General features: G+C 38.5%; 1 long non-coding RNA gene across 1 annotated transcript in view; it reads right to left on the bottom strand.

The window, feature by feature from the left end:
- Window positions 1-17,847, bottom strand: part of LOC146595334 (uncharacterized) — a 55,464-nt gene continuing 37,617 nt past the window's right edge. Inside the window, exon 4 of the long non-coding RNA XR_014895957.1 lies at window positions 1-129. This is a non-coding gene — a long non-coding RNA (uncharacterized LOC146595334). The remainder of the gene's footprint in view (window positions 130-17,847) is intronic.

Genomic DNA, 17,847 nt, shown 5'->3' with positions numbered 1-17,847 from the left:
AGTTGCATACATACTTACCACAGGTGGGGGGTTCTTCTTAAATTGGTGTCTATCATGTGATGCTTCATAAGCAAAGAATAGCAGGCCATGCTGCTTCATTCAGTTGGGTTATGCTTTTACTCTTTCTTCCTGCATGTGAAAAGCATAACAGAGAACTAGCAGAGCAGAAGTAAGATGTGTTTTGTTAGTTGTCTGAAGCCCTGGGGCCCGGAACCGGATAAGTCCTGATATTATACCCTGGATCGAGCAGAATAAATCCTGTTTGTTTCCTACAAACATTTAGCCATTAAAAAAATATGAGATAGAAAAACAGACTTTGCTGTCTGCATGCCTTCTTGTAAAGCTTGTATTGTGGAAATGTCAGAATCATTAGCTCATTGGCATATATTTTGCAAGCTAATGCTTCTACATTAATTCTCACCAGGGACAGCGTGTCTGCTTTTCAAATAAAACCCAGACTGAAGAAGGTGAAGAGAGTTTAAAATGATGCTGTTAACACTCTATGATGGCTGATAACACTTCCAGATATGATTAATTATGAACCATCAGCCAAGGTTGATAAAACCACAGCTTTTTAAGTACCTACTCTAACAGTAAGTCCCACAAAAGTAATTGGAAAGTGTTAAAATTGCCTCAAAAATATTTGTGGTTCCTTTCAAATGCACACAGAGAWGTGTGACTGAATAAAGTTTTAAAATAAATGCAGCACAAGAAACACATCTAAAATGTAAAATTTTGTACACAGTRCAAGAAGTGTGGGTGATTATATTTCCAAGACAACAAGTGGATGAATTTACACCTGAAAGAGAGACAGAAGAAGCAGCTACAGAAACTTAAGCCCTGTACCAAAACATCTGCTCTTCTCTCAAATATATATTGCTGATAAATTTGGCATGTGCTAAAGTAAGAGGTTAACAGTAACAGCAATCATAAGTAGAAAATTCTTAACTCATAACTATAAATAGTCTTGAACTTGCAGCAATAACTCCCCCACTTGAACACCTATTCCACAAATCAGCTTTTTAAATCTCTCTCTTGCAGACATACACATCCTTCCAWCTGTGCTGAAGAACAGTTGTTCTTTACTTCTATACTTCTAAAAAAAMGACCGTTTTCTTTACGTGCAATCAGGCCTTTGCAGAAGCTGATTTATCACATCCATGTGGTTCTGCTAGCACTGGCATAAGCTCATCTTTAGGWAGAGGAATGGGAAATTGCTCCATTCCCCAGATTTCAGTTTTTAGTTTGGGGCTCTAATAAACTCAAAATATCCAATCAAAACTCGGCCAAAACCACCGACTGCTACCTGGTTTACTAGCACAGCCAATTTAAACTCTAYGAAACCACAAATTCAGCCTGATTTTGATATTGCTTTATAAATCAACYTGGTTTTATTTGAAAATGAATTTAGAGGCAGTAGACAAGTTAGTGAACTTGAGCAAACCTTAGGGTGAATGCAGTTTTTATTCCAAATTTCTAAACAAATCCTCAAACTAAACAAATCTGGTGCCATTTCTGTTTTCATTGTGGACATCTTGCACAGCTCTAACTATTTGCAGATTTCTGGGTCTGTTTTTACATTTCTGATCCATATTTCGTGGTTGCACGCTCCATAAGAATCCTACCGGATATATCCTGACTGACTTTCACAGGAACTTCATGTACTGTGACACACTGACTTAAAGCTAAATAGCTCCAAAACATAGGGAAATCAGCTGTGAACACTGAAAGGTGCCAYTTCACCTAGCATTCTTCAAGCTAATTCATTTATCTTCCAAGTACTTCCGAACTCTCTGTAGGATTAGAAGCATTGGTTGCATGCTCACTAATCTTTTAATAAATCAAAATTTTCTGTAAATTTCTTTAAAGGCAAGATGGGAGACCCAAACTGGTCACAAACAATGCATACGAATAGTTCTGTAGCACCAGAGCTCAGATATATTCTAAAACCCAAACCATACTGCCATTGAGAAAATTTCTCARGGTTTGCTGATCTCTTTCCTCATCCCTGTTCTCATTTCTATTTATTTTACTTAAAATCAGTGTGGCTCTACAATCTATGCTGYGTATTAGAGACACATAAACGGAAATCGTGTCATTATTCTGGAACTAGAGGAATGACAGTTGCATTTACCCTCTGCCCTTTCTGCTCTGCAAGTAGTAGGTGAGATTATCAGTAAATAACTCATTAGAAATGGAAAATTTAATTTTATTTAACTCCAGTCCATCCTTATTCTTGTTCAGATAAAACTTGAACAGTTGAAGGCTTAAAGTTTGAACATAAAAATAAAATAATTATCAAGGTGTCTGTCTAATGAATATTCAAAATATATGTTGTGCCATGTAAATAATCCCATCTAAACAGCAGCTTACGACCAACAGAATGTCAGYCGTAACTGACAGTACTTCCAGTGAAATATCTGTGGGCTATTCAAGGAGGAATATAGTTCACCTAGAAAACGGAATAATCTGAATATCTTTGAAATCCTGTGGAAGTTTGGAAATAGTTTCAAAAAACAAATGYATATTTCATAACTACCTTTGCAAATTATGCCTGGCTTAATTATTGGCTTAGTTGCATACCATTTTTTTAATTGTTATACCAAAAAAATTTGCAAAGTATTAGCCTTCTCTATTCCCTTTCCAGCTCAAGTACAAGAATAACTGGAACATGATTAAAAAGAAGAGCATATTATTGCTCCTGAGAGAAAGCTGTTTTTTGTGGCCTAGACCAAAAGATGACATATGCTGGAAGAGAACTACCCTTTGAAAGGAATGAAACGTTTTGTTTTTATCCTGCTCTTASAGTTGGTTGACTTAAGGCAGAGTCCCCTCTGCCTCTGTTTCTCATAAATTCTTTCTTCTAATAGGTTATTAGTTTGTTTATTCTATGAAACACTTGCTATAGTTTAGAAGTYCCAGTGCAAACTCATCACCACAGTGATGCTCACTCATGAGCTTTACCTGTGCCAAAAATTTGGAGAGTCAGGAAGTTGCCTGCAGAACCTGAGGAAAAGGAAAAAGTGCTAAGTGCAGAMCATGCAAAAGCTAATGCTCCAAGGAATGTGGCAGATAACCAGAAGAGGTTTAAGCATTTTTTACCTCCTCATGAACACAACAGGTGGTGAGAAGATGAAAGCTATTATTTTGAACAATACAAGGTCAGAAGGACTAGATTTCTGTAATGGAGAAAAGTAAACCAGTTGCCACTGACACAATTTTAGGAAAAATGAGGCTACTGGGATAGAAGTTTCCTGTGAGAGCTAAAAAGATGGACAGATTTATGAGGTACTTATCATAAGTTTTATACACTGAGTCAAATATGCTCAATTGAAGACTGTGAAACCTTAAATTTATAATTAGATTTTAATGTGGATTACAGACCTAATTCTAAGAAGAGGAAGACTGATTTGATTTTGATGTAGAAAGGAGGCCCACAGAAGGTAGAAACAGGGTCTGGCTAGCCAGGAGGAATATAGAGATTCTGCTTGAGCCTGCAGGGATGGAGTCAGGAAAGCCAAAACTCAGCTGGAGATGGAACTAGCAAGGGATGCTAAGGACAACAAGAAACGTTTCTACAAGCACATCATCAGCAAAAGGAAGATTAGGAAGAGCAAAGGCCCTATTGCTCAATAGGGTTCTAATCACAAGCGATAAGGAAAAGGCTGAGGTAAYTGGTGCCATTTTTCCTAGGGTTTACTCCAGGTCTCCTCAGTCCTTGAGCCTCCTAGTACTCCTAGCAGAGTCTATGGGCCTGAAGCAGTATCCACAGTAGAGGAGGATGAAGTTAGGGATCACTTAACTCAGCAGGATGTACACAACTCCATGAACCAGAATGGATGCATCCAAAGGGATACTGAGGGAGGTGGCTGATGACATTGTAAGGCCACTCTCTATCATCTTCAAGAGGCCGTGGCAGTTGTGGGAAGCTGCTGATGTCTGGAAAAAGACAAATGTCACACACCTCTTCCAGCTTCCTTCAACCATCTGGCTTCCCCTTGGTCTCTGAAAGGTTGTGGAGCAAATCCTGGAAGCCATTTCCAAGCATATGAAGAAAAACAAGGTGATGGGGAGCGGCCAGTATGGATTTACTAAGGGCAAAGCATGTCTRACCAACCTTCTTTCTTTCTATGACAAGGTGACTTCTGTTATGGGCAAGAGGAAGGCAGTGGATGACTTGTACCTTGTTGTAWGTGAGGCTGTTGACATGGTCAAACCAGAGAAGGGGCAGTAGCTAAAAAGAAACGAAGTAAACATACGCATACTGTGAAGTAAAATAGAAGAAAATTTTGTGAGTCTCTTAAAACAGCAGCTACAACCAGTAACTGAAATATCAYGTTTGTCATATATTAGATTTTGGAGCACAAGTTATTCTTATATCCAGACAGTACATAAAGGTTACTAGCTAACTGAAGTTGAAATAAAGGTTTTGAACAGAAAATCTATTTATGATGAAAGCAGGTTAATAAAAAGCTTTCTTTGATCACACTAGAGTGAAATCAAACCATGATGTACAGATATGATCTCCATGTGAAAATATAACAAAATCTTGAAGAAATAATATCTATAATTGTTTTCTTATAAAACACTTTCAGGAAAGGGAATACTTACTTAAAGGGTGAAAATGCCAGATACTAGGTTATTAAGAAAGTGAATACAGTGGAAGGACAAAAGCCACTAAAAAGTAGGAAATATACTCTCAAATATTTTTAATGGCATAGAAAAGCTATCAACAGAATATAAAATGCAGTTAACAGAACTCAATTTTCCGGTTTGCCATGTGCCAACACATACCTAGAAGTATACTTAGACAAAAACTTAGGGAATAAATTARAGGTTTTACTTTGAATATAGCAGAGTACACCGAAGCGCCTTTGGAAGGAGTCTCCTATCTAGCAGCTCCAGAAGAGAAGGGAGAAACTCTTTACCTATGCCTCCAGCCCAAATAGCACACTTACGTGCACACTTCCACATACCTACTAGGAAGATATTTATTAATAAATGGTGAGTCCCAGATGCCTGTCTGCCCCTTATCCCACACTAGGTAATTACCCTGGGTTGTAGGAAGTTTCTTTAGAAAGAGAGTTCATGTCTTAAATATTTCACACTGCTTTACTGCAAATGTATTTTACTGTACATTTTAGGCTATACTCTGCACCTATATAATTTCACAAAAAGATATCAAAATATTTGAAGATCCTGAAGGCAACAGAGTTTAAAAATGATACTTTGCTATGAGTATAAACAATAGCACAGTATCAATAGACATATTGCTTGTGGTGCAAGCTTGAAACTTGACAGATAGAAATGTAAATGTAGGGGTAAATAATTAACCAAGCTCACAAAAATATGACTGATCTAAGGGCCCTACTAGATCATGGTGGGTTATAAATAATTATCAGTAGAGAAAGGAGAGCATAAAGAGAAGGAAAGCATAAAAGAATGAGAAATCTGGTTGAAAAGTTTATATCCGGTCCAGCTGCCAGAAGTATTGATCTAAAAACTTTAACCTGTAAAAATGGATAGGTAAGATGCTAATCATAGCAGGTAGCAGCTTATAAAGAAGGCATTGATTCTCTAATGGTAATTGTTATACTAAATTCTCAACCAATCCATCTATGCAAGACCTTGAAACAACACTGTTTTGCAAAGATGGGAAGAACTGGAGGCAGCAGTTAATGCTGCAGATAATCTAAATTAAGCTGAATGCCAGCAAACATGGGCAGAAAAACAAAAAGGCTCCTGTGCTTTTGCATGCATGAAAAATAAGGTTCCTCTATGGAATGACAGTACTAGCAGAAGCAGACTGCAAACCATTATGACAATGGGGGAAAAACAGAATTTAGATGGAAGAGGTTATTCTTTCAATTGAAGCTGGAYGATTTATAGCTAGAATATGAACCTGGAAAAGACCTTATGTTAGCAGACACTGTCTGAGCTTTCAATAAAAGAGGTGTAGTACAAACACCAGAGTCTCATGTTGTCCATGTAAATATGTTCAAGAAGATTTTCTTGGTCTCAGACAGGATGCAGTCTGTCACTGCAAGAGACCAAAATGCAAAGTGAGACTTTGCAAAAGGTAGTAAAAGCAATTAAGGCTGGCTGGCTTTAGAATATAAACCTACTCCTTTTAACAATTTTGGAGGAGAAATTTATTTTGTCGATGGTACTTTACTCAAAGGTTCTAGATTGGTTTGAGTGTAAAATTTTAAAATAGGAAATACAAAATTGGAAGCATGWAAGATATCTGCATCCCAGGAGAGGGGAAGACTAAAACACACGTTATTTGCCACAAAATTTGTGCAGATGTAGGGGAAAAAAAAACCACCACCACAAATCTGAAAAATAGAAATGTTCAGAAACTGTGTGTGTGGGGGGGAAACAATTTGTTGTTGTAATTTTAAACAAGGTTAAACCTGTACTCCACATTTGACAGAGATATGTTTAGATATGCAGTTGGATAACTATCCATGTTTTGGTTGTGGATTATCATCCCTAATTTCCAGAACAGCACCATTAGAAAATACAAGCACTAAAGATGTAATAAAACAGAGTAGATCAGAAAGGAGATGACAAATTGGACAACACCAGTGGAAAGGATTGAACAAAACATTCTGGAGAGCTACAAGGAAAGGAGCACCAGCTCAGAGCCTGAGAACTATGGAAGACTTGCTCTATTATCATTTAATTTCCTCCCCCCCCCCCCCCCTTACTGAGAAACCAAAGGATAATGGCTCCTCAGTGAGGTTTGGTCTGACTACTTAATTTACAGCTGTTAATGTGAACAACCTGCCTTTGAACAGAGGAATTCATCTCTTCTCCCAAGCTCTTCCTTTTAGTTGTCAATAGCTTTCATTGAAAAATCATCTAATTTATTGATAATCACCTAAAGGCACAAGACTAGCCTCACAGAATTTACAGTTCAGGTAGTCAGCCATGATGATGACAGATGGGAAAAGGGAATCAATGGAAGCTGAATATTCACAAACATTCACAGGGCAAACAAACATACTGATTCCTCTGCTATGTTAGTAACAGCTTGTCTCTCTTTCCTATCTCCAGTCTCTTCTTTCAGTTTAAAGAAACAGGCTATCTTCTAGGCAAAGYGAATTTTGAAAACAGAGGTAAAGGACAGACAAGATTCATAATGAATGTATTAATTGTGTCATGGAATCCAGACTAAATGGTGCATTCATCCCAAAAGATCTGCTACCTCTCGACTGTATCACTCAGACAGAATTGATCAACGGTAGTAGTCCAAGATCTCCAAAACGAATTTCTGGATTTGCAAGCAGTGACTTTCTAAATTATTACAGCCATTTGGCCTGGATCTCTGCCTCATTTTATGCATTTAGACCTCAGCCGAGGAAAAGCATTTATGAATGTATTTAACTTTAAAGAGATGATTAAAACCTACAGACATCAATAGCAGATAAGCACATAATTACTTATGTCTAGAATAAAGATGAGATTTGTATACTTTAAGTGCATTCCTAAAAGGATTTCTTATGAGGATTCTTCATCTCATTTTGTTCACCTGCAAAGAGACTAGTACAAAGATTCCTATAAATAAATAAATGCAGAAGTGTTTCCTTGGACAAGAGTATTTAAAAAAGAATCTATACATTTCAATTTACTTGGAACATTATAAATTTTAACATATATGAATTTATTCAGCCATCTGCAGCATATGTATGAAGAGTGTTTTCAAGACTGTAATCTACCTTTTGATTTTTCAAGTAAAACTGGTCTTCCGCTTTTGAATCAGCTTCTAATGGTCATTCACTGCAGTACACAAGAATGCTTCCTTTCCCTTTTTAGGAGGCCTGTTTGATGCTGTTTCTTAATCTTGGATTAGTTGTTGACTTGTATCAAATGTAAATCAAGCTCTTAAAGTATGAATCATAGCTGCTCTCGGTCAAAAGGATAAGAACAGATGAGAAAGGAAACATTACATTTCTGGACAATACTGATGACTGAGAATTGGTATGACTCATACTTCAAGAGGGCTGATATGCACTTTCAAGTCAACAAATCATGAGATTAAGAAGCGACTTCAAACAGGGCTTTCAAAAGGAGAAGAAAATAGGGATTGAAACAGGCAACAGAGCAATGCACAGGGCCACATCCTGGAGTCCTCACTGATGCAAGATTCCCGTTGACATTAACTTTATGGTCTGTAAGCACTAAACTGAGGGTTCATGGTTTAAGACTGACAGTTAGCTGGGAGTTTCAAATAGCTGGAAGTCCACTCATTAGAGTTTTAAAGTAATTATTTTTTGGTCAACTATATGTCATTTACACATTATATATGTCACATGTCATTTTTATGTACGTGTCATTTTCTACACACAAAAAGTTTGCTTCTCACATACATGGCATTGTTAGGAAAACAGCGAACAGAACTGTGGTTATAAGGAACAGGATATGTAGGAAGGGTACTTCTATTTGCTGAGATTTAGATGTGGAAGGTAACTCAAAAATARGCTTCCAAAACATTATTTTTGCATCCCAGCTAATTTTATTTTACATGAGAAATTACTATGGAATTTGGAAAATGTACATGCATGCAACAAAGCGTCTCTCTGCTGGTGAGAAAGACTGACAGAAAAAATACATTGGAAAAATCAGCAAGCCAGAAATATACCCACTTTTGCTATTTATCTTGGACAGAAATAGCCATTTCTTCACAAACATAAGTGAAAAACACTTTTTCTTTAGTTCCCTAAAAATCAAAAGAGAGACTTTTAGTTTTTTCTTTGAAGACTGCTTTAGCGCTTCCTTTAGAGACTGTTCTGGGGGGGAGAGGTTGTTTGTTTTTTAATCAAAGCTTGCTCAGAGCATTATCATCATACCTACCACACACATTACTGCACATCTGCGCCTTTTGTATTTGGGTGCACAAGGTTTTATTGCAGAGCCTGTATTACTCTCTCTGGTGGACAAGGAATCAACATGTCTTTTGTGTACCAGCAAAATTCTGTCTTAATCCCATAATAATTTTCTAATTCCTTTCATATTCCTGTCACCAGTACTTAAGACAAAAACTTGGCAAAAGGGCTTTAAAACAAAGTTGAGGTATTGCTCAACCAGTTAAAAAAAGAGCAAGAAAAAAGAGATTTACCTGTTTTTGGAGTTGCAATGAAACAAGTATTTATTTTTATTTTTAAAGAGCTTCCATGGCTTGCATTTAAGAACATTTTGCATTAAAGAAACGCAATTAGGATTACTTGGCAATTACACTGGGGTAATCCGCCAATGATTTTATACAGTGACACCCTACTTTTACCGCTTTTACCAAAAAGAAGGCATTGTATTGAATGCCAATGACCCAACAGGCACCTGCTATCAGCAGGCAGTCATCCATCAACCCTYGTCCAAAATCTCTGGAGAAAACTATCTCTGCCTGCCTGCTCCTGTCGAACATTTCAGTGAGTAGGGACCAATGGGGACTTGCTCTCCAGCTATGCGCTGGGCTCCCTAGGACCTGAACTGTATATTGGCTCCATACTCTCTCCTTCCTGCTGCTCTAGACCATACCCACCAACTATATTAAACCACAGTTTCTGATATGACAGATTAAGCACCAAGAATGAGGAAATCAAACAGMAGCTGAAATCCGCATGGCAAGTTCACTGGACAAATATTTCCAATTAATTCTGCAGTAGGGGCCAAGTGCACTCTGCAACTGGCTCTGTAATCAGAAACCTAGCAGTCAGCCAGACGGGTTTAATGTGGTTGYGCTGCACTGCGTTCAGTCTGGCGTGGCAGAAGCTAGCACTGTGGAAAAGACGTGGTGGGAGAATCATAAAACTGATATGCATGCTTCAGGGCTGGCATTYATCTTATTGGTTGCCATTTGAGCAGTCAAGGGAATGGGATTCAGGTGCGGAGCAGCCTTGGGCACATCTTGAAAGCCACGCTGCACTCAAGTGCCACAATACAGAGATGTCTCAGTTATTTCCTACTCTAAGTAGACATTCTTCCTTAGCCCAGCCCTTTCAGAAAAACAGATTTATGACAGTTTTATGTTCATGCAGCATGGACAATAGAGGCATTAAGCTATACTTCACTGATAACGTTAATAAACTTAAAACATTTTATCTGTTAGAACTGTTCCTAAATTTAAGTCAAGCACACACAACATATTGCTCCTTTAAATGCTGTTAGATTTCTATCCTGCCAGAACTTCAGCAACTGCAGATTTAAAGATTTGGCTAGTACTAAAACAGTTCCTGTAAAATACATCACACACCACTTCTAGTGGAAAATATTAGCATCAATAACAATGTGTTTGATATGCCTTGAGCCAGTTATGTTCTTGGTTAAAAGATTAAAATAAATGTATGATAGAGTCTGTCCACAGAAAGGACCAGTATGAATTTGTGGTGTCTAATTTTGTCTGTTGAAATTAAAAGAAGAAAATAAAGTTGCCTAGGATTTCCATCTTAACTTAGCTTCCCAGTTTCACCTGATGTTAAGTTACTAATTACACACAGGTGGTGTAATTTTCAAGAGACAAAAATTGGAGGCTTGTGGTACAGAATTAGTTTTGCATAGACAGTAACATTTACCAGTGAGCAATGCTCCACAAGATTTACAAAATAGAGCCATTAAAATTAAGATTCCAAATTCCTACTTGCAAAGAAACAGCATGAAAAGGGACAAGTCTGACTACCCAGCAGTATCTCTTATGCATCTCAGATCAGCCTCTAATGGAACTGATGTGTATTCATCATTCATTTTTGAAAACATATATATCAGGTTTTCTGTTTCAAATTCCTCTTTTTAAAACATTGGTTCAAATATCTTAACATGAACCCAGAAATGTTGGAGGAATTAAGTCCCTGGCAATAACTTTTTTAAAAAATGTTTTATCATACTTTACATATTAGTGCTTTCTAACTCCTCATCCAAAATGAGACAAAAAGTCTGCTATGCCCATAGCCCTACCTGCATGTTTTCTACCTTTCTTCATATCACAACTGGAAATAGATTTACCAAGAGCTACTGATGGGTCTTTCCTGCCTCCTTCTTTCTTCTGCTAGCACAGGTGACTGCGGCATATTGCTTTGGGTCTCTGGATTGCAGTCTGGCCAGAGCAGAGCACTAGATCTGACTGGGTACCAGACAACTGAAAGACACTGACCTGTGCTCTGCAAGCAGGTCTGACACATCCATGACTCATGCACTCACTCACTAGCGGACCCATGAACTTCTACTCTCATATCACTTGACCCAGATCTGCAGAAGCATATTGCCTCYCTTGAATGTTAAACAGGGCTGCACCCAGCCCTGCAAACACTGGTCTATTTAGCCCACCATATGCAATTGATTAATAGAAAACAACACTTAATATAAACATCCCCTGGCCAAGTAATTCCAGCCTAGATTTCAGATTCATTCACAGTAAGCTCCCATTCTGTCCTGCATTTTATCTGGCAGAGATACTATTACTGTTAACTGAGACCAAGATCCCACTATGTTAGGCCAAATGCATGTGCACAGAAACAACAGCAAAAAGAAGTAGTGCTCCAAAGAGCTTACAGTCTGAACAAGCAAGAAGAGAAAAGATGAGAAGACAAACAGACAATAAAGACATACAACAACGTTCTGAATGCCTGTAGTGCCTTAGAAACCAAAGCCTCACTTACTTTGAACAGTGCTTTTGAAAACTGCATCCAAAATAACTTCTCCAAAGTCATGTAGGAAGTCAGTAGTAAAGCTGAGGATATGAGTAGCAGTCCAGTACCCACAGGACCCTAGAACTTCTCCAAAAAGGCTGGAGGCAAACTTCAAACACTACAGATAACCAAACTGTGAGATTAGATCTGAGTCAGGAAAAATTAAATAGTCCAGCAGTGCTGCTCAAGACAAGCAATATGGCACTGGCACTAATGCTAGCCTCAGCATCCAAACCACTGAAACGAAAACCATGGCAGCAAGGCGTGTAGAAGAAAAGAACTCAAAACCTCACGAGCAGTTATGAGGGAGGGAGAAAAGAATCTGAAAACTCTGCAATCATCCGTACAAAATTGCATCAAGAAGATGTACAAGAAGAGCAAGGTTCTCATACTGTGATGAAAAACCCTTGGCTCATGATTTAGTGCAGGCTCGAGAGAACTGCAACTGGAAAAGAAAATGAGGATAACTAGAAGAAATTAGAAAATGCAAGAAGGGCTAAGGGGGAGAGATGAGACCCAAATCCCTCATTTTCTCTCATGCAAGCAACAGAAACTCGCAAATTTAAAAAACAATCTTGAACTCTATTTTTTTTTTTTTAATTCTAATATGATGCCAGCAATAGCAAACCTTATACTATAAGAGTTGGCTGTCCTGGGAAGTAATGAACTGGTAAATGCTTGATAATAGTCCTTAATGTCTCAGATCYCTGCCCTGCCAAAGGCTCCAAAGTGCTGAAGGATAAACCAGCACTGGGGCTACTCAGTTCTAGCCTTTGTCAGTCAGTGAGTTAAGTACAATCCAATGAAACTATTAGGATTTTTTCCAAACTTTCTGTAGATCCATTTTTTAAAAAAGCAAATAGGAAAAAAATATCTGTATCTATAGGTACAGTGTTTGGAGAGGCAACCCACAGCTGCTGGCAAGATCCAGTTTGCAGCTCAGACACATTGCACATCTGCAAATTTGCAGCCCATGCTAGTGCCCTCTGTGACAAATGGGACCCCATATACCTGAGTGAGCAAAGTAGCTCAATACACTGCCATGAACGTCTGGAAAGGCTTTCCTGTAGGGAAGTGCACCAGAGCATACTACACTCCACACAACCAGCACAAAAACTTGCTTTTAACCTTTATCTCATCAACAAAACCAATTACCTATTCATGTTCTGGACCTAGTCCACCACAAAGGCTCTTTGTGCATGTCTCCAAGGCAGTTCCTTTTTACTTTAGAGGATATCTCTGAGTTTGGTCTGCTCAACTTCTGGCAGCAGTCTAGCTGCAAGGAGCTCAGTGTGGGCTAATCTACCCTCCTGTAAAGCACTCCAGTGGAAACACAGWCATCTTCAGGCTTTGAGAATCAGGCCTGTGGGTGACTTACCATAAACAGACTTTACAGAAACTCTTTATACAAATGAGCATTTCATAAAGAGAAATCCTTAGATGTTTTACATGCCCATGTAATTGTAGAGATGCCATCTATCTAGATGCCATCTACCTGCAAACTGAGGCTCTGTACTGACTGGTCGCTAGTAATACTTTGGTAATATCAACTACACACATTGTCACAAGTTTTAAAATTCTAGTGATGCAAGAAACCGCAGAAGTGGTGTCAAATATTGAGGCATTAAGCAGAAAAGCCTGACACTGAGATAGGTCTGCCCAGGCTCTTATCCTAAGCACTCTAAAAATGCTTAAAAGGCTTATWATCTCAAGGGCCACATTATTTTTTCCCCTCATTCTTTAGAATGATGAGACAGAATAGCATACAAAGATTAAAAGCAATTACTTCCCTACCTGACTGCAATGCCATTGTAAGGTGTGTCGTTTTGGGCTTGATTGCTTTTCCTGGCAAAATTCTGCATGCAGCCTGGCAGGACCTACCTGGCCTGTACCAGTCTCTGCACATTTCGGAGTCCCAAAGGGATGACTTTCAGCCCCTCGCCTCTAAAGACTGGCAACACATATCTGCCCCTTCCTCTTCTCAGAGGCTGATGGGCTCCCTGCCTCATGCCTCAGCTGGCACTTGCAAGTTTGCCTGGTGAGGAGGCTCRGTGGCTTCTGAGGTGGGTTCAATCCTCCTGTCGTTTCAGTAGGTTCCCTCTCATCCAGTGGGCATCTGCTGGGACACTAGAAACAAAAGCCTCCTGCATTGCCCTCCTCTGTGAAATACAGTATTACTATGAACACAGCACCAAAACACAGGCCATTTGTCCTGAGGAGTTTGTGGGGAGGACAAGAGAAGGGAAAAAATCTTGCTATATTGTTGTAAAAAATGATCCACAACTCTTGGAGATGATACAGTGCAGAATAAACATTATTTAATGATTAATAATAATCAATCCTCATTAAAATTTAAAGGTGATTTAGCACCCTTTTAGGAATAAATAAAAAGGTAACCATTTTCCTAATGGAATAAATGCAAATAAATACACCCCCCTAGCAAAGCAAATGGGCTACATGGCTCAGAATTTTATGGAGCAAAGTTCTCCCTGCCTGGTAATACAAAGAACTACTAGGTATGGTATAGGTAGTATACATGTAAATGTAAATACCCTGCATACAGAGTGCGTATTAGAAAGGAAAAGTGACTGGACGACAAAGATGTAAACACAGACTTTTCCCCACGCAGACCTGAGCTCTTGGAAAACAGAGTGAGCAGGAAGGTAAGTGCGGACATTTGCTGAAGAGGGTGGCATGCATCTTCACCTGGGGAAAAGGGCTTCATGCATAGTCCCTGCAAATAAACAGCCTTGCACTAGGGAATATTTCCCGATTTACGTCACCAGTTTCTCCTCCCAGTACAAAATATTCATATGATTATCCTAGCTACTCCACTATGCTAGATACACTCACAAGATTAGCACTCTTCTGTAAATTATCCTATTAAATAAATTAAACGTATTCAAAGAAACAAGGATTGTTCAGTCATCTACCTGAAGGTAGTGTTTGATGGAAAAATTTCTTTTCCTTTCTTTTAAATAATAGCAGGTATGTTCCCTTGAAAAACACAATCCTGTAGTTTGCTTTTCCTTTATGTGTACCAACTCTTAGGAACAGATGCTAGGGGACAGTTCTTGAATCTTACTGTGGGAAATAGAGGTTGCTTTTTTTGAGAGATACCTAGAACCTAAGGAAAGTGCATTTGCTGAGCATGTAAAAGCATGCAATCAACAGACAAAATCATTCAAAACGAGAGAGCATTTCAAAATCCTTTCTTTGTCTAACACTGGTAGTAAATGTCTCTCTTGAAATATTGCAAGGAAATTCAGCTAGCCTGCTTAGGAGAACTGTGAAATTAAATTCAGTAATTAACAGAGAGATTTTTACTCTTACAACTGAAATATAGAAATTGTCATGTGCGATGCTAATATTTTGTATTTGTTTGTAGATAAGAACGAGACCACAGTTTGAAATAATGCAAGGGATTTCAGTGAAAGGAAAAATTAATCATTCAATAGCACTTCTTCCTAGCAAGGATCCCCTGCCCCCTTTCGGAATGATACTGGTCTCTCTATGGGCACTTGGGTCCACAGTAGTAGATCGTGTTCTGCAAAATGGGGGCCCAATGAACAGGCTAAAAGAATTCAACCTTATTGCTTATGCAAAGAGCGATGTTAAGTAGATACAATAGAAGTACAGGGAAAGGAATACAGAACTTGCCTGACCGTTCAACCGTAAGGGTGTGCTGAAAGATTTTATTCTGAGCCTACTCCAGCACAACTCTGTAGTGAAAGTTACTGCACTGGGTCTACAGAAGTCTGRTTACTGTGCACACCGTGCACTAGCTCTGCAATGAAATCATTCAGTAGTCTGATTAAAATAACATCTTCTAATTCCCTTTTTGTTGTAATTTACAGTCTCTCTCCTTTGGCTGAACCTGCCAGCCATCCTGGAGGTGAACAAAGAGAATGTGCTAAAGTTGCCAATTCTGGGGCCTGGTGTGAGAGAAAGCTTTTGTTTCCAGAGGTTGTATTTACTCTGGAGACAGTTAATCAAAGCTCCGCAGAGCATTGTAATTCTGCTGTTACTTTCCTATGGGTATGAACTCTCGGTGTCTGATCCCCATGACTGTCTTTCAAATCCCTGCAGTAAGCTAACCCAATTGTAACACTAGCACTGGTTAAGAAAGACTCAGGCTTTTTCAAAATGGCTTTAGATAATTAAATTACATCACTAGGGTTGTTGTATTTCATATTAGCACCATGGACACCAGCTAACTTTCCTACACAGCTGAAATGAGTATCAAGAGTACTTCACAGCCCGTAAGGGGAGCTGAGGGAGCCAATTCCACATAGCACCAAGGAAGCAAATGTTTGGGATAACATGACTGATTTATCAAATACCTAGAAAAATTAAGAGACAATCCACCCAGAGGCATCCAAAATGAGCAGGTAATAAAGGTGTGTGAATCAGATTTTCTGTTTTTCTCAATTTATTATTAGCCACCCTCTTTCAAATGAGGTTGTTCCAACCATAAATAAAAATTGCTCATGCCGAATCAGTCCAATGAATCATTTGTCTTTCAAAAAGCACACAGAAAGCTTTCTCTAAAGTACTCCAATGACTCCAATATACATTTTCCCCAAGTACAGCTGAACAAAATCATAAATTATTTCAAATTAACACGTCTTGAATTGTTCTATTACACAGCGTCTCAACTACTACTAAAGAGTCTAAGACAAGGCAAAACTACACTGAAGCTACCCATGTTGAAGCTCTGACAAATCTCATTGAAAGCTTTGCTATAATGCACTATTCTCTATTTTCTGTAAAGAATTAAATACAAAGGGAGTTCACTTGATAGAAAAATGGTGTGCTAGTTTACATGCAAATATTTTAAGCCTCTTGAAATACAGATATTTGTAAAGTCAGTAAAGTTTTTTTTTTTAATAAACTAGCATGAATTCAGTTGCCAGCTATCCTAGATAAACATTAAATATGAAGATCATTCATTTATTTTTAAACTGTTATTTATTTTTTAAATGGTTCAATTACACAAATGCAAACAAAGTACACCAGAAACAGAACACTGCGAGAAGTCCCCTGGGCACTGCCTGTGTGTGTACATCTAGCCCAGAATATGCCTTATGGGCATTGAACTCCAAATTATTTCAGCCTATCTCCTTGGAGAGGATGCTGCTGTATCCAGGATCAGTTCTGGGTGGTCTCCAATTGCACTGGAGAGACTATTTTAATGCAGATAATTTAACACTGTAAAGTACTTAGCAACTCTTTGGGGAGTGATAATAGATAATAGTGAGAAAACTGCAGTATTTAATATAGTTCCTTCAGCATGTCTGTGAGATGAACCACATCAACACTTACCTATGTCACCTTCTGTTTGTTTGGACTGAACTTTAGCTAACTCATTCCGGTTTTAGTTAAACGCTAAAACTGAGATATGAGCATCCTGTACCAGTCTATAAAGTTCTGGTGGATGAAGCTTTGGGCTAGGATTCAGAGGTTTGAATCTGCTTCCCAAATTTACTGCGAACTTGTAGCCTTGATTCACTTTGCCTCTGCTTCAATTTAACCTTTGTAATTCTAYAGCAAATTCTTGTAGAAATACCTGCAGCTGTGAGCAAACTGAGATTTCTTGTGTGCTACAGCACCAAATTCAAATAGCAGCAGCAATGATGCGATGAGACTCCTCTGTGAACTACAAGTAGAAGGCTGTGTACGTCCTGAAGCATAGAAAGAGATTTGAACCCAGTTGCTCTCCTGCTCCCAGCAGAGAAGTGTTGGGGTAGTGCAATTACACAATGTTCCCCATTGTGGTTTGCAGAGAACTGCCTCATCACACAGTATTTCCTCTTTCATTTCTGAGCAGCAGAAACCATGAACTGATGATATACAATATCTTTTCTGCCTTCCCAGTATTGCATGTCAATTAAAACCATTGCAAGAGATACTACAGAAGCACAAATTGTGCTTGGAAACTGCAGGCAAGGTAATCCGTGATACAAGCTCTGTATTAAAATGTAGTCTACCACARGAATTAAAATAAACCAAGTCTCTGAGAGACAGCAGAGAACAGCAATTTAACCATACCCCAGAAGCCAGAGTATTCAGATGCATTAACGAAAGATCACAATCCATTGTTAAAAAATGCTTGAGCACAAACCCCTTTCATATCATCAGATGACTATGATCTAATAAGACT

This window comes from Rhea americana, unplaced genomic scaffold (genome assembly GCF_003343005.1).
Source record: "Rhea americana isolate MKP2758 unplaced genomic scaffold, rheAme1 scaffold_228, whole genome shotgun sequence".
Taxonomy (NCBI): domain Eukaryota; kingdom Metazoa; phylum Chordata; class Aves; order Rheiformes; family Rheidae; genus Rhea; species Rhea americana.
Note: the sequence above shows the minus strand (reverse complement) of the source record. Positions and strands in the feature narration are given on the sequence as shown.